Source organism: Mustela putorius, unplaced genomic scaffold (assembly GCF_011764305.1).
Source record: "Mustela putorius furo isolate JIRA1106 unplaced genomic scaffold, ASM1176430v1.1 tig00000139_pilon_pilon_pilon, whole genome shotgun sequence".
Lineage (NCBI taxonomy): Eukaryota > Metazoa > Chordata > Mammalia > Carnivora > Mustelidae > Mustela > Mustela putorius.
The window spans coordinates 9,898,407-9,915,283 of record NW_025421293.1 but is presented as its reverse complement, the minus strand read 5'-3'; the positions used below and the strand labels follow the sequence as shown (position 1 = coordinate 9,915,283).

Below are 16,877 nucleotides of genomic sequence, written 5' to 3'. Positions count from 1 at the left end.
AGATGTTCCTGAGCAACCCCAGAACTAGAGAGCTACCCCCTCTAAAGCAGGTCCCCAAGCAGAGAGGGGACATGAGGGTTGCTCTGCGTAGAATCATCTGCTCCTTCCTGCCCCGACCACACACATTATTCAGCTAATTTAGATCATCTGCTTGGTTCGGGGATGCTGCAGTGAATAAGGCAGCAGGAAGAGAGATGATTAAAGAAGCAATTTCAGTACAGCAGGGTGGGCGTTAGGACGGGAAGAATGAGGCCATGTGGGTGCACAGATGAGGGGCGCCCAAGTTGTTGCGGGTAGGGTGGCTGGTCATTAATGAGGAAGGAGCAAGACTGCCAAGGGCAGGAGAGAAGGAAGCTAGGGTCACCAGCTCTCCCAGGCTGCAGGGACTGTCCCAGTTTTAGCACTGAAAGTCCCCAGTCCTGGGAAGCTCCATGACGCCAGGGTTGTTCTCCCCAAGATGGGGGCAAAGAGTGTAGGACAAAGGGTGCAAAGAAATTGAGAAGGGGCAGGATCCTCAGGAGCCTTGCTGTCCGTGGAGGAAAGTACGGATTTTAGCTAAGAGAAAGGGAAGAGTTGGGGGTGTCTCATGGTGGAGTGAGGCATGCTCTGAGCTCCGTGGCTTTTCCAAGGGCTCCTCTGGCTGCTGTGTGAGGAATGGAGTATGGGGGCACGTGGGGGCAGGCAGAGCCCTCACACAGGTGCACTGCAGGCAAGGCCCCAGGTGGTGGTGGAGGTGATTCAGGCAATGATTCTGAGCCTTGGGGAGAGTGGTAGCGACAGACCAGCTCTGACAACCTGATGAGGGCCATGGGTACGCTCTTCCCAAAGAGGCACAAGGCTGCACGCTTTCATAGGCTCTTTCTTGTGCCCCTTTTGCTCCATTGCATGCCATTTCAAGAGTTTTCCAGACCCCCAAGATGCACCATGGAGCCAAGATTCTGAACCCTCCAGTAGAGCTCTGGACAGCCACATACTGTGTTGGCGTTTGCCATTTCTTTGTCAGTCCTGCATCACGCCTCCCCTGCCTGTCCCTGCCTCCCACCCTGACTGCCAAGGCACTGGACCCCCCCAGCTCTGCTCCCCAGCTCAGCAGGGGCAGAGGAAGACCACCAGGCTCATCTGTCTGGCTCTGGGGTCTCGTCACGCTCAGGTGGTGGCACAGTGCCTTATCTCGGGCCTGAGTCACGACCGGCCCTCTCCCAGGCTGTCACAATGGTCCCTGCCTCCTGTGTGTTTCCAACCTGGTCTTCAACCAGGTGCATTCAACTGTCCCTCCAGCAAATCTTCCACTTAGGCTAATTGTCAGGTCAGTTTTGTTCAAGTCAGGTTATGCATATAACAAGTAGCTGGTGGACCCCAGGTTCAAACTTGGCTAGATCTGATGCCCAACACATCGCTTTTTTTAAAACCTCAACACCTGCAGTGTGTGTGTGTGTGTGTGTGTGTGTGTGTGTGTGTGAGAGAGAGAGAGAGAGAGAGAGAAGAGGGGGATGTCCAAGAGTCTCCTCTCTATTTGAAGATGATATTACAGATGAAAGAACAGTCTGCACTTGACTGAAATACAAATGTGTAAGCAGTTCTGTTCCATTCCAAACTCCGCAGAGAAAATTGTGCCTGATGTGTTATGACGGCTTCTTGAGGCAACACAGTGGATATTCTCTCTCTTCTCCAAGGGGAAGTCACAGTCTTTAACTTTACCACCCAGCATCCAGGCCCAGAAAAGAAATCACCTATCCAGTGTGCACACGATGATGCTGTCTCCAGGAATCAGAGGCAAAGCAACCAGGCAAACAAATAATAAGATAACATGACCCAAACAAAGAAAGGAGTTCCCTGCCTTCTCTCGAACGCATGGAGACACGGATTACTGATGGGGTTTTAGGGTCTCTGGAAAGGAGACACAATGTTTGGAGCTCCTGGGAGGTAGTTATCCTGGGATGTTGTCACAAGCTGCAGGAGTCTGTCAGGGTGACTCCTGAGGGGTCCAGAAATGAATGTGAACTATAAATTCCACGAGTAGAGACTTCTTAAGGTAGGACTTGAAAGCACTTGGAATTTTCACAGCAAGCTTCTAGAGGTCTGGCGTTTCTCAGCAGGGCTCAGCATGGACCTCAGATGGGCCCTATCTGGTTGTACCCACACCACCACCTCCAGTGGGTACAGATCCCCCCACACTGAGATGAGACATGGCTTTTGTGGCTCCATCCCCTAGCCTTTGAGCCATGCGACTGGCTGCCATCAAGTGCCCAGGATTCTCCAGGGACCCTCTGACTGGTGCTTCCCAGACCTAAGCCGTATTTGGGCTCGACCCTGGCCTGGCTGTTCTGCTGTCCTTCTTGCTGCCTGTGGTTCACGAATCAGGTAGCAGCAAAGGCAGTGATCTGGCCCAAATGGTCACTGAGGACACAGACAGTGCTTTGGGGCATAGCAGGAGGAGACACAACTTCACCCACAGGTCAAAGTGGAGGGAGACGTGAGCCAGTCCACCTGCCACCTGACCAGCCTGGAACAATCCCAGGAAACAAACCAACTCAGCTGGAGCCTGAAAGTTGGAGGCAGCAGCAACTGGCTTCTTTCGCACTGTCCGGCCATCTTGGACAGGAGTCTGACCTCACCAAAGCTCTTCCTCCCGCCTCCCTGGGCTCTTCTGGTGGTTAAAATATGTATTCCTTCTTCTAACAAAGTACCACAGACTGAGAGGCTCGAACAACCGAAGCGTATTCTCGGACAGCCTGGAGGCTGGAAGCCCAAAGTCAAGGTGTCAGCAGAACTAGTTCCTTCAGAGGCCTCTCTCTGTGGCTTATACATGGCCGTCTTCTCCCTGTGTCCTCATGTGGTCTCTGTGTGTGTGTCTAATCTCCTCTTACAAAGCCCACCCTAATGACTCCATTTTAACTTTATCACCTCTTTAAAGACTCTGTCTTTGGGGCTCCTGGGTGACTCGGTCGGTTGGGCATTTGACTCTTGATCTCAGCTCAGATCTTGATCTCAGGGTTGTGAGTTCAACCCTGTGCTGGGTTCCACACTGGGCATGGAACCTACTAGACAGAAGAACAAATAAATAGATAGATGGATGGTTGGATAGGTAGATAGATAGAAGGCAGATAGAGACCTTGTCTTCAAATACAGTCACATTCTGAGATCCTGGGGTTAGGACTTTGACATAATGAATTTGGGGGTTACGTAATTCAGTCCAAATGAAATGCTGCATAGAGACCCCCCCCCCAGACATATTGAAGGTGGTTGGGAAGCAGTAGTGAGTATGATTCCTTTATTTAGGGCAGCTGAGAAGGTAAGCAGCGACAAAGTATAGGAAACACTGCAGAATTCTGGCATCTTTTCCCAGTCAGTCCTTCTCTCCACCAGGAAGCCATCCTGGGCTTCATGGTTGATTGTTCCAGAGAGAAAGTAATTCAGTTTATAGCCTTATGCAAGCCTGGATCTCCCTAGAGTATCCAGTGATGGGCTAATGGGGCCTTGAGGCGGGAATCCCAGGGCCACTGCCCTGCAGCTCCAGCCAATGGCCAGTATGGATCATGGAATGTTAGTAGAACCTCCCGCCCACGTTGGGATCGCGCTGTCACTGCCCTGCATCCGCCCATGTTGGCGTCCACCGAGTCACCGGGCAGGGAGGCAATCAGTTTTGCCGCTCTGAGTTTCTTTTTCTGACCTGAACCTGTTGGCGAGATTTCTTCCCAGAGGACTGTTTACCCAGGAAGGGCACTACCCCCAAAGCAGGAAGCAGGCTCCTGGGCTCCCTTCAGGACCCAGCACCTTGAGAAGGATCAGAACGGAGAGGTTTCTTGGTGCACCAGACTGATTGCAAAGCAAGATTTCGGAGCAGCTCCTGGCCATTTTTCTGGTGGTCTCCCATCTTCCCCACAGATGTTTAAATCTGCCCAAACCCAAGACAGGCTTTTTCTATGCTGGTTATGTCCAAAGTGGGATCTTCTTGGATCTTCACTGGCCTTCCTTCCCATCATACACGATTGTCCTTGTCTTCCCTGAAACTGAATGCGGTGTATCAATTGGAAGATATTTTCTAAAACCATCAGCAAATTTGTTATAATATTATGCCCCCAAAACACAACTAAGACCTTTTTTTAAACATTTAAAAATTGGATTGCAGGGCCACACACCCCACCCCACCCCCTGCTGCCCCAGAGGCCTGTGTCTATGAAAACAGTTATTTTGAATCCAGACAATTTGACTCGCATTAACAGCGACGATGCCCCAGCCATCACCTCTTGTGTTCATTCTGCCCTGAACTGTGTTCTTGCCCCCACTAAGCCACACTTTGAATAATAGAGTTGCTGCTTCTTCCCATCCTGCCTGGTGGATCTCAAAAGCCACAAGCCAGCATTTGGGGTGAGGCTTCAGGACATGGATTGTACAAGAATGGAGGAAAGGCAACCCCCCTCATCCCTCTCCTTCCCCAAATCATGAGCTATCTCCAGAGGAGGCTTTGTGTCATGTTGCCTACCCAGCAAAGAGCTCCTTTTCTTCTTTCCCTTGGAAATTTGATGAGATCAAAGTGTCCGCTTTCACCAGCAAAGCCTGAAGAAAGTGAGAAGGCAGATGGGCCTCGCCCACCTCCACGGCCCCGAGCCATGCTGCCAACGCCTTTTGAAGGAAATGCTAGACTCTTCCCGCATGCACCTGGTTCCCCTGCAAATTCATAAATGGCAACGCATGGAATAAGTGGATGAGTTCCTCAAAAAATTAAAAATAGAACTGCCATATGATCCAGTAATTCCACTTCTGGGTATTTACCCAAAACACTTGAAAGCAGGGTCTCAGAGAGATGTTTGCATACCCATGTTCCTAGCAACATTATTCACGAGAGCCAAAAGGTGGAAGCAGCCCACATGTCCATCAGCAGAGGAGTGGGTAAACAAAATGTGGTCCATCCCCACAATGGAATATTATTCGGCCCTAAAAAGGAAGGTAATCCTGTCACATGACACAATATGGATGAACTTTGAGGACATTATGCTAAGTGAAATAAGCCAGTAGTCAGTTTAGAGCCTTGTGTAAACCTGGATCTCAGGCAAATACTGTACTACTACACTTACATGAGGTTTCTAGAGTATTCAGAGAAAGTAGACGGAAATCAGCAGGCTCTCCTCCAGCTCCCAAATGTCATTGGCCACAGGGCTCTTCCGTTGACCCCAGCACATATGAATCTGTCCTGCCCATGTGTGGATCAAGAGCATGCCCATGGCGAAGTTGGAGGGGCCCAGCCAGGCTGCCCCCTGCACAACACGCACTATGTGGCATGAAAGTTTAAGGGGTCCAGACTACTGCACTGGCTCCCACCTCAGGCCAGTGTACGTTCAATGTTACATGTGCCGTGAAGATTCTGATGTAGCAAGTGTGGGATGGTCAGAGGTCAGAGGGGACAGGAGCCCTGTGAAGGTTGAAGTCCCCCATTGATGGCTGAGTATAAATCAGTAGAAATAAAGAAAAGAGCATGGGCCTGAAAACCAGCAAGCATGGGTTCAAATCCTGCAGGACTGGGATGCATCGGCAAATAGCCTGGAGCTTTATCTCAAGATAATAAATTCTACAGGAGGGTGTTTGGGTGGCTCAGTGGGTTAAAACCTCTGCCTTCAGCTCAGGTCATGATCCCAGGGTACTGGGATAGAGGCCCGCATCGGACTCTCTACTCAGCAGGGAGGCTGCTTCCCCCTCCCTCTCTCTCTGCCTGCCTCTCTGCCTCCTTGTGATCTTTGTCTGTCAAATAAGTAAACACAATCTTAAAAAATAAAATAAAATAAAATAAATTCTACGTGATGGAGAGATTGGTGTGTAGCCTATGAGCCTATGAGGCTTCACCCTTGTGAAATCCCCTCTGCTTGCATGTGGGCTGGACCTGGTGACTCACTTCTTTAAAAAAAGAAAGAAAGAAAGAAAAAGAATATGGCAAAAGTTATGAGCTTTCACTCCCAAGATTGGGATACAAAAAGACCGTGACTTCCACCTTGCTTGTCAACTTTTGTCCCTCCCTTGCTCCAAGGGAATTAAGCTGCCATCTTGTAAACCATCCTTTGGAGGGACCACATGGCACAGAAGAGAGGGCAGCTTCTGGTCAACAGCCAGGAAGGAACTGAGACCCTCAAAGAACGGAATCCTGCCAACAGCCTAATGACTGAATGTGAAAGTGGACCCACCCCAGTTGAATCTTTGGATGGGACCACAGCCCTGGCCCACACCTCGCTCACAGTGAGAGGCTGTGAGCTGAACATCCCAGCTAGGCTGTGCTCAGATCCCTGATCCACAGAAAAATATGAAATAATAGACATGTGTTGTCTCAAACTACTACTTTTAGGGTAATTTGTTACAAAGCCAAGGACCACTGATAGAGGGGGTGCACAATTTGACACACAGTAATTTCCTGACATTGGTTCTTTTCTTTTTCCTTCCTGCCACTACCCTCTGTCTCATAGCTCTACCAGCCTTTGGAGCTCCTTCACCCAGAGAAGACCGGCACCCCATCAGAAACGTTACCATGCTGAGTGACCCTGAGTCATCGGAGCAGGTCACACTGTGCCAGCCCGTAGAAAGCTGGGTGAGTCATGCCATTGTGAAAGTTCACCTTGAAAAAAATGAAATCATCCTAAACATAATAATCATTAAAAGTCAGGTCATTTAGTCAAAGAGAAAGAGCTAGGATACATCACAGAGAACTGAAGTTTCCCTCTTCACCTTACAAATAGGGAAACTGAGGCCAGAGAGTGGGAAGGACTTGTGTGAATAGCAGAATGAGTTTGCAGAACCAGGCAGTTAATCGAGACAAAGCAACACTTAACCAGGTGTGTCTGGGGGAGCAGAGAATAGAGTCCCTGCGACTGGGCCAGACTCAAGTCGTTATTCTGGGAAAGAAAAGCCGGGCTTCAGGAGGTCCTTGGGGGTGCCTGAGATAGAGGATCCTCGGGAGGGAGAAGGGGCACCATTTGCTTGAGCTCAGGAGGATGGCGCCCATCTGTGAGTGGGTGGTTGGCTGGAGGGTACACAAGTGAAGAAAGGACTCCTGTGTTTGGAAAGCCTGAGGCTCCTGGACTCCTGGAGACACCCGCCAGAAGGCGGTACAGCCGTGGCAGGGAGGGGTCCCAGGCTGATGGGAGAGGCCCCCAGGCCAGCACCTGGCTGGCCCTCAGCACTCAGGGAGCTCTTGGACCATCTTCATCTCTCAGGAGGTCCGGCCAACCATGAGAGGCCTCCTGTGGGACGGAGAGAGCCCAGGGGATCTAGAGATGGCTGCGCGCTGAAGCTGCTTGGGAGAAGGTGGAGAGTAGGGATGAATTTGGGGTGCCATTAGCTCCCCAGCACCTCCATATGATGCCCGGGCCCCCTACCTCTGAATCTGCCCCTTGCTGTCCGCTGTAATGTCCCCTGCAGTGGTTCCGCCACCACTGAATGGGTGGTGGCGGAACAGAATGGCGCTCCTTTTGAGAGGTAAGCAGGGAATCAACGTGTGCCCCACCACTTCACCTCCAGAGACATACCCAAAAGGACTAAAAGTGAGAACTTGAAGAAATATTTGCTCCTAGTACTGTTAGTCACAGGAGCCAAAAAAGGGGAAGCAACCCAGATGTCCAACAGACCAACGGATAAACGAACTGTGTGGTCTGTCTACATAATGGAAGGTTATTCCGCCTTGAAAAGGAAGGAAATGCCAACACGTGCTCTACGGGGGATGAACCTCGAGGACATGAGGCTGGGGGAATGAGCCAGTCTCAGAAAGACATCGCTGGCATGATTACAGTCATCTGGGTCCCCGGAGTTGTCGGATGCAGGCAGGAAGGAGAATGGTGGCTACTCGGGGCTGGAGGAGACAGGCAGCGGGAGTCCGTGGGTGCACACTTTCATTTTGGGGAAGATGAAAAGCTTCTAGAGATGGGGACGGTGGTGGTAGTAGCACAGCAGTGTAAGCGTGCTGAGTGCCACTGACCTGCACCCCCCAAAATGGTCATAACAGCACATTTTGTCTGTATTTTGCACACACAAAAAAAGAATAAATCAACTCGCTAGTAGGGGCTTTGCTCTCTGGAATGAGCACCCTCTTCGTGTCTGAGCAAACCCAGAACCTGTAGTCGCAGTGTCCTCGCGCTGAGGCAGCCCACCCTGGGGTCTGCAAGAAAAATCCCGGTCTGTCTCAGTAACCACCAGGCAGAGAGAGCCTGGGGGCACTGGTCGCGGAGACTGTCTTTCGAACTAAGTGCTCTAGGGAGGCATCAAGACCAGTGCCACACAAGAAGGTCACATTGCTGCCTCTGTTCTTTGTGTCCGGCTGTGTCGGAGGCTGGCGGAGGGTGTGAGCAGTATACAGACCCGTCGGTGCACATGTAGGGACAGAGGGGGCAGAGCAGGGGGCACTGGGTCTGGACTGAGGACCGTGAGGGAGGAACAGTCAGCTCTGTGTCCATGGAGCTGAGACCATGAACTGTGGCTCAAGCCTGTCCTTCCCTGTCCCTGGTGCTCAGTTTTCTTTGCACAATGAGGGTGGGATAATCCTCAGGAGCTGTCCCAGGACAGCGACAGTCTGCTGTTCTGCTTGAGGGATGAGTATATCCTAAAGGTGTGGAACATCTCAGCCAGTGTAGTGTAGCAGAACCCTGTGCTGTCACCTGGCCAGTGGTTCCAAGTGACCTGGAGAGCTTATCGAATTAGAAGTGCCCCCACATTGCTCCCCAAGAACCAGCTTTGGGGGGCCTCCTGGTGGGGCCTGCTCCCATCTTCATACAAAGGCTCCCTGATGATTGAGATATACCATCCCAATGTTTCTGAGCCTGGGGTGGCCCCCAGAACTCACCTTGCTGATGAGACCCGGGAAAGGTGAATATAGTATCCGAAAAGATCTTCCGAAGATAATTGGGAGGAGGCAGGTCCCATTCCTCTCATTTCTTGGGATCCAGCTAGGCAGGGCCAGGCAGGAGATGGGGGAGGGGAGCATGGCGGGGACCGGGTCTGAGAGCCATCTCTGTCCCCGAAGCATCTTCATCGCCATGACAACAGTAGCCATGCTCTCTGGAGTGTTCTAGGCGCTGATGCTTTACGTGGGATTTCTAATCTCTCAAGACCATCTTTCAAGGTAACTGCTACTGTCCCCACTTTATGGATGAAAAAATCAAGGTTCATAGTGGTTGGGAGACTGGCTCAGGGTCACACAACAGAGAAGAGGTAGGGCAAGGATTTGAACTTGTACTAATCACCCCACCCCACCCCATCATGCAGTCCCTGAGATCCAGAACCCAAGGAAGGTGGGTGACAGGAGCTGAGGTGCACCCCCATCCCCCATGAGTGTGACGGGTCCCCTGGGCAGATTCTTAGCCCTGGGCTCAATGAATGCTGCTGGCCCAAAAGCCCAGGAGCTGGTCCAGCCCCAGAAGCAGGCTACCGTGCAGCACACCCACCAGCACCCTGGAGCGGCGCTGTCTAGATAGCGGACACCAGCAGTATCTCCCGAGGGCCTGAACAGTGGGTGCGGTCCCTCCACTGTCTTGCACATCTGCGCCCCCCTGTTCTCGGCCAGCTGTGACCTGCCCAACCCCCGAGAGGCTCGGCTCTACCCACAAGTGTTGGCCCAGTTTCCAGCCCTCTCAGGGAGGTGCTGAAAGCTCTCAGCACGCACAGCTTTGGTTTGAATTAGGTTGTTGCTGATGTTATTATTTGGGGAGGAATGTTCATTTCCAGCCCCCACGCTGCACACACAGACCGGGGCTCATATCCAGGACCGAATGCCAACTGATTCCAGGGAGATAGCGGAGTGAACTCCATTCCTGTGCTGGAGTCCAGGGTCAGGCTCGAACCCGACGGGGAACTCCAGGGACTTTGGTGTGTGGAGCAGGCTGGTGAGACCTGTATGGGCTGCGGGGAAGACAGTGGACAGGCAGTCTTGTCCAGGGCTTGGAAATGGCAGCCCTGGTCTGGGGTCTAGGTTTGCCTCCCCGAGCCACCAAGCCCAGTGTGTGAGTCCCACAGGGCAGCAGGCTAGGCCTTCCCAAGCCAGGAAGGGAAGCCTAGTGGGCAAATTCAGCTTGCTCTGAGCACCAGCCACAGGCTCCCAGGCCACAGGCCTGTGGTGAGAGAGGGCAAGGTCTTATGTCTCCTGCAGGGATGGCTTCTCCCCTCCAGCTCTCTCTGGGACTCACCCTTTGGCCCTCTCCTCCAGGTATGTCCACATCTCTGCTTTGGCATGCAGAAATCTGCATGCATCAGAGCAGAGACGCTCTAGCATGTGCCTCTTGGACACATAGCTGAACTACACTTCCCAGCCTTCGAGTCCGGCCCGTCAAATCCTCCTTTACCCTCCCTCCTTTCCCGGATCCCCGGGCTCCAGGGGAGATTGGAGCCACTCGATGGAAGGAGCCTGGGCCCCCACATGACTGTGTGGAGCCGAGCACCCATCCAGCCCACGTCGGGCTCAGGCATGAGAGAGAAGTTGACCTCTACAGTGTGGGAAGTCACTGAGACATATTGTGGGGTTTGGGTTTGCTGGAGCCCCCAGGGCCCACAGGAGGCCGATGGAATGAGGGCCACCCAAGGCAGTAGCAGCTTCCTGTGGCTTCACGAGCAGCAGAAGGGGAGGAAGAAGAGAGCAGGAGAATGAGAAGGAGAGAGCAGATGCTTCCTTACAGGGGCATCTGAGGACCTCCAGGACTCTGAGGGCCTTAGTGGGTAGGGGGATGGGTCCCATGGTACAAGTGAGTCACAGGGTCTGCACAGAGCTGCACCAGTGGCCAGGGCTCTCTGTGAGCCAACAGCCACAGCCCTGAGAGCCCAGAAGGCCGAGGAGACCCAAAGCCACACATCCAGTGACAATCCACCCTGTCATCCCCAACTTTGCCCTTTCCTCTGAGCACTACAGGAAATACTGCCACTGGCTGCCCCAAAGGTCTTAAAGATATGGCAGAGTCTTGTGTTGGGAACGTGGGCAATCTGGAGTTGCCTCCGCATTGCACAGCCAGCTTGCTCCGGACATTAGCTTTTGAACTCTGTCAAGCCTATGTGCAAGTGCGTGCCTCTGGGTCTCTTCTAAGGACACTGCTCATTGAACCAAGATTTAAATCACATGAGCTACCTGCGCCCCATTCTCCTATCCATGGGTGGGAGCAATGGAGCAGGCTTCTAAGATGGCCCCTGTGAACCACGGCCTCCTGGCGTTCACACCCTCATGCGGTCCTTCCCCCTTGGAGCCAACCCCGTGATTCGACTGTGGCAGAGACGTGCCGGTTCCAGGTCTGGCCTGTCAAAGGGTTGCTGGCGTCAGCTGCTTCCTCCTGGATCCTGCACCTTGGGGAGTTCTGTGCCCCATCTCCAAAACCCAGGTCCCCTCCAGGGAGATGACCCAAGAGGCACTCTTGGACTGCATGGAACAGAGAGAAGCCCAGCTGTCTCAGGGTCCAATCAAGCCCACAGATGACAGCAGCCCAGCTGGAGGTTTGCAGTGGAATCAGAAGAACTGGCCTGCTGAGCCCAGCCAGCCCAGCATAATGGGCTGTCAATATCATCGATAATAGGCTGGCTGTTTGGGGCAGTCTGTTAATTGGCAGTGGAGAAAGGAAATTGTAGGATTCACCCTCCACCTCCCTCGGGGCTGAAATCTGCAGAAAACCACTTGTGAAACATCAGTGGGAGATGACCCTAAGAAGCACCTTAATCAAGGCACTGGGGTAGGATGCTCTTTGGGGAGGCTCTCTTTTCCAACCTCTCTAATCTGCTGTCCTTTCTTCAATATTTGGAACAAAGAATTGCGGAATTGTCAGAAGCAGCAGGACCCCAAGAGACTGCAAACTTGGGTGCTACAGGAACACTGGGCCGTGTCGGGACAATAAGCCTGCTCCTGTGTCCTGTCCCCATCTGGGACCCCTTCTAAGCCCTCGCATCGCTGCTGAGGTTGTCCAGGCCAGAGAAGTGGCCTTCCGGGGCTCAGTGCTCCAGGCTGAACCCTGGCTGGGCAGAGAGAGGGGCAGGAGAGCCAGCCGCCCCCCACTCAGCATCCTGTCCCCTCTGGCTGCAAGCACAGCTGGACGAGGGCTGATGGGCTGTCACGATTGTCATCTGCCCTGGCAACAAGCCAAGGCTGTTACCGAGAGTGCCATTGCCATGGAAACCATGAGTCAGGGCTTCGCTTAGCAGAGCCACACTTGCCAGGGGCTCTCAGGGCCTCTCGTCTGCCAACGCGAAATGCAACCCCAGCACACAGCATCTCCTTGGGACTCATTAACAGGGTGGATTGGGGGTGACAGGGAGGGGGCAGGTAGAGAGGAAGGGCGGGGGAGAGAGCTGGAGGGGAGGTAGAGAAACCGCATAGCCCTGGGACTGGCATAAGGGCTGCCAGACCACAGAGACCAAGGGGTCTCTCCCCAGCAGTCACATCTGCCACCCAAGAGGCCAAATTCCCAGAGACCAGAGCTCAGGGCTGGGCCCCACAGATGCAGCCGTTCAGCAGCAGTGGAGAATCGGGTTGCCTCTGGATCACGGGGTTCGGCCAGAGGAGGCCACCCAGCACAGCTGCTCGTTTCCAGGGGTGCGGGGAAGCTTGAGGACTTGCCCAGGGTCACGCAGCGGGTCCATGTGGGGCCAGGAAGGCAAGAAGAGGAGACGATCCCATCCCTGTCCACACCAGTCTCTTCCAGCTCCCCATTGTCCAGTGGTCAGTGGGGTGCAGGCCTGCCGGCTTCAGAGGAGACTAGATCCACACGGGAGTCCCCAGCGTGGCCTGGCCCCGGCAGGAAACAGCCCCAGCCCCAGTTCTGCCCTGGGCACCCAAGTTGTGTTGGTGAGTCAGCTGCCGGGTTCCCAGGCTAGCTCGCACAAACCTCATTGCCACACCCCTTCTGCCCCATGGTCCAGCCCCATGGTCTGGCCCCTGCAGAGAAGCAGGGAGACCGCAGCCCAAGGGGAACCTAACGGTCTGCAGAGGCACACGCCCACAGGTGAGCTGCAGGGGAGGACTGCCCTTACCTGCCCTCCCTGGGTGACTGTCCTCTCACACCTTTACTGACAACGGCCAGTGAGGTGGCTCACCACAGGCCATGGAGCCCGCCAGAGGGAGAGCTGTGCTTTGACCCGAGGAGGGCATGGTGGCCCCCCCGACCCCCAGCGCAGGCAACAGAAAGTTAGATGAAACGTTCCAACTGCCGGGAAAGAAAGTCAAGTCTCATGTGTTGTCTCCCTGGGGACAGTCATTACCTCTGGTCCTCTGGCAACAGAAACAAGAACTCCGGGACACTGGAAAGCCAGCTGGAGGAGGAACAACGTGGAACCCGCCCCCTCTCGTGGCACAAGGCTGCGGGCTGCTTCGGCAGGAATGAACAGATCAGGGGGCAGGAGGGGGCATCTCTCAGGTTCCCTGTGGCCCTTCAGATCTGCAAACATGGGGGCTCCTGGGCTGAGACACCCACCCATTCCCATGCCGGGGAGGCCTGGGTCCGAAAGCGCCTTCCTCCTTTTCTCTAACAGACACCTCGTCCCGCAGATCGGGGCCCCAGCTCAGGTTCCTCTCTCCAGTCAGTCAGTGTGATCCGTGCGGAGCTATGAATGGGTGGATGTGAGCTGGTATCACACAGTCTCCCTCAAGTCCAGCGTTTCTCACCTTTTTTTTTTTTTTCCATTATCACCTATCTGAGGAGGCTTTTTAGACGTTTTTTAAATAATCGTCCCAGCCCCCATGAAACTAAATACAAGGGAATACGATTTTGTCGGGTAGCAGGTAGCATTGAGCTTTGTGATAGACGCAGGCCACCAGGATAGCTGAGACGGCTTTGTGCCCTCCTCCCAGAGCTAATTTTAACCCCTTGAGGGTGCTGTCACCCCACTGAGAATGTCAGATCTGGTCAGCGCATTGGGGGTTGGTCACCATTCAGTTGCCCATGTGGTGCTCTGTGGCAGGCCCTTGGATCCCGAATGTCTTTCTGTCCAGTCCTTGCCCTGAGGTCCTCACTGTAATGGTGGCGACACACAGGGGAGGGGTGATTCGCAGATGGGGTGCTCGAGGCAGCCAGGCTGCTCCTGCTGGAAGGGGAGCAGAGAAGCGTCTCTCAGGAGCAGGCAGCCTGGTCCCCAGAGTGCGACAGAACACTGGCAAGTGTCAGGGTGCAGAGGGGACCCTGTGTCTCGGAAGCAGACACGAGGGAGGATGACGAAGAAATTCTTCCCAGATTGTTCATTGATAACACTCCCATCGGCCACCCAGGACCCTTGCCCAAGGCAGCCTCTAAACCAGAGGCAGTGGAAGCGGGCACTGGGAGAGAAGGGTGTGTCATCCCGGCCGACGTGCTGGACCAACCTCTCTGCAGGGAACCGTTTTGTGGTCACCAAGACACAGGACAGGACCGGACATGTGCCCCCAGCTCCTGTCTCCTGAAGTCCCAGCTCTTTGACCGCACAATTCTGCCTGCAGACAGGACTTCCTGCGAGGCTCGGGGGCAGAAGCAGCACCCGCATCCCCTCTGGCCACCGAGCTTCCAGCTCCCAGCCTCCGTGTCTGGTGGCCCCAAGGACTTTCTCTTGGACACGCAACTGGCCAGAAGTCTCTAGGGCCAGTCCCCAACCAGTGACTGCTGAGGGCAATGGTGCATCAGTTCCCTGCCAGCCCCCAGCAGGGTGGGTAACCCCAAAGCTTGTGCTCCACACTGTCTCCCAAGACTTTCCAGAAGCTTCCAGCTTGTTTCCTAGATGTGAGCTCCCTTGATACTTCCCCTTTCATTGGCTACCTCACAAATGCCCCCTGGACACTTCCCAGTGAACGGGCATTCGACTCGTCACCAGGCCTGTTATTGGAGGAGCCTGGACTGAGACGGGCTCCAGTCCTGCCTCATTCTACGACCTTCCTTTGAGGTCCCCTGTTGCTGTCTCCTCCGTGGATCACACTCCGCGAGCCAGGGCTGATTATGGGTGGCTCTCTGCAGAGGGCTGGGCGAAGCTCAGGGGCAGCAGGGAACGGAGTTAGGGGAGGCTTGGCAGAGGAGGGGCCACTTGAGCAAGGTCTGGAAGGGTAAACAGGAGTTCGCTTGTGAAGGAAAAAAGCACAGGAAGGCCTCCATCTCCCCTATCTTAGCTCTGAGCTATTTGCAGAATGTGCCTGGACAGTGGTACACATCTCTTACCCACAGGATTCCAGAATGGGAACCTGCATAGCTCTGACTGGTCACTCAGCTCTGAAACCTGCAGTGGCTCCCCATGCCTTGCAGGAGGTCCAAGCTCTTTGGCTCTATAGTTGGAAGCCATGTACAAACGGGCTTCACTCGGCTCTCATGCCATTGCGGCTGCCGACCACCCTCCCTGGTGAGCCCAAACTGGCCAAATCCAGTCTGTCCTTCTGGGCCATCCAAATGCCCTCTCCCCCAGGAAGCCATCAGTGATGACCTCACAATAACAGCTCAGTTTTGTGTCCTTGGAGCCCTGTTGCCAGACTCCAGGGTGCCTCCCAGCTCCAGACCAGGGAGAGTCACTGATCTGGGTCAACCGGAAACTCTGCAAGGTCAAGACCCATTGCACGGGCTTCCCTGTATCCCCCCCATCCCGGCAGTAACAATGACGCAATGCTTCTGGAACATTTCAAACCTCCCTTCCATCTCCCCTTTGACCTTGCATGGAGAACTCTGCTCCACCAACAAGGCTGGTCCAGATGGCCTTTAGGGGGAGCCCATACAGCCCCCCCCTCCGTCGGTCCCCCACCCCACGGCTGGATTTACTGTTTGATTCATGGTTTATAAGGGGAAGGATAGAACTCATCAGGAAGGCCGCAGCCACGACAAGTGCTTTTTTTTTTTTTTAAGATTTTATTTATTTATTTGACAGAGATCACAAGTAGGCAGAGAGGCAGGCAGAGAGAGAGGAAGGAAACAGGCTCCCTGCTGAGCAGAGACACCCCCCCCCCATGCTGGGCTCAATCCCAGGACCCTGGGATCATGACCGGAGCCAAAGGCAGAGGCTTTAATCCACTGAGCCACCCAGGTGCCCCTGGCAAGTGCTTTTTAATTGAAAGATGAGGGTCCCACTCTCTTAAGAGAGGAACCCCTCCTTCCCTCTTTGCCCCAATGTCACAGTGTCAGAGGCAAGGGTCGGCGAAGGAGATGCTCCAAGTGGGCGCAATCTGGGGGACTCAGGATTGTTCATGAGCCCGAGGCCCAAACCAGAAGTTTGAATGGATTCCTTAATCGGAGCTCGACTTTGTTCATGGCGGTCCACCTGAGCGGGGACCCCGATAAGACCAGGCAGCATTGTTGTCTTCATGCTTACGAGGTGGATTCCCTGGAAGAGCACATTCTAAATGAGATTACATCTTATACATGTTTAATGTACTGTTCTCACCATTTAAAATGCAGCTCTATTAAAATAGCAGGGAGGGAAAATTGACTCTCGGAGCTGGGTGTGGAGAGAATAGATCACTAGTGAAATGAATAATATATTAACAGAATAATGATGTTGCTTCTCATATTAATCGTATAAATCACAAGATTCTCAAGCTGTCAGTAGAAGTTTTTAAAAAAAAAAAAAAAAAAAAAACTTCCAGCTTTCCAGGCAGAGAATACTGAGGTCTGGGAAGGGGGAGGGGGAATGAGGGAGCTGGCTGCCCCCCCACCCCCACCGGGGTGGGGGATCACACGGGTTATGAAATGGAGGTTTTCCGGGCAGGCTAGTGAGGCTGCCAAGGACCTGGGACTTGCCTTGGAGGCGGCCGCAATGTTGCGGGAAGGCCGCAGCTTGGTTCCAGCCTGCATCCCTTCCTGGGGCCAACCATTGGCCTGGGATATGAGAAACATGAATGAGACATGGTCCCCCACCCCCAGGCCAGGCTAGAGGGACAGGAATGCATCTGGAAGGCTCCAACCACATGACACCAGCTGGGACAGAGACTCGGGCAGCCA

The 16,877-nt window shown here is 53.8% G+C and overlaps 1 long non-coding RNA gene across 1 annotated transcript; it reads right to left on the bottom strand.

The window, feature by feature from the left end:
• Positions 1-3,275: 3,275 nt before the first annotated feature.
• Positions 3,276-9,254, bottom strand: LOC101671626. The gene is made up of 3 exons (XR_200980.2): positions 8,816-9,254; positions 4,484-4,668; positions 3,276-4,010 (listed from the first exon to the last, which is right to left on the bottom strand). It is a non-coding gene; the product is annotated as an uncharacterized LOC101671626 (long non-coding RNA).
• Positions 9,255-16,877: the final 7,623 nt, after the last annotated feature.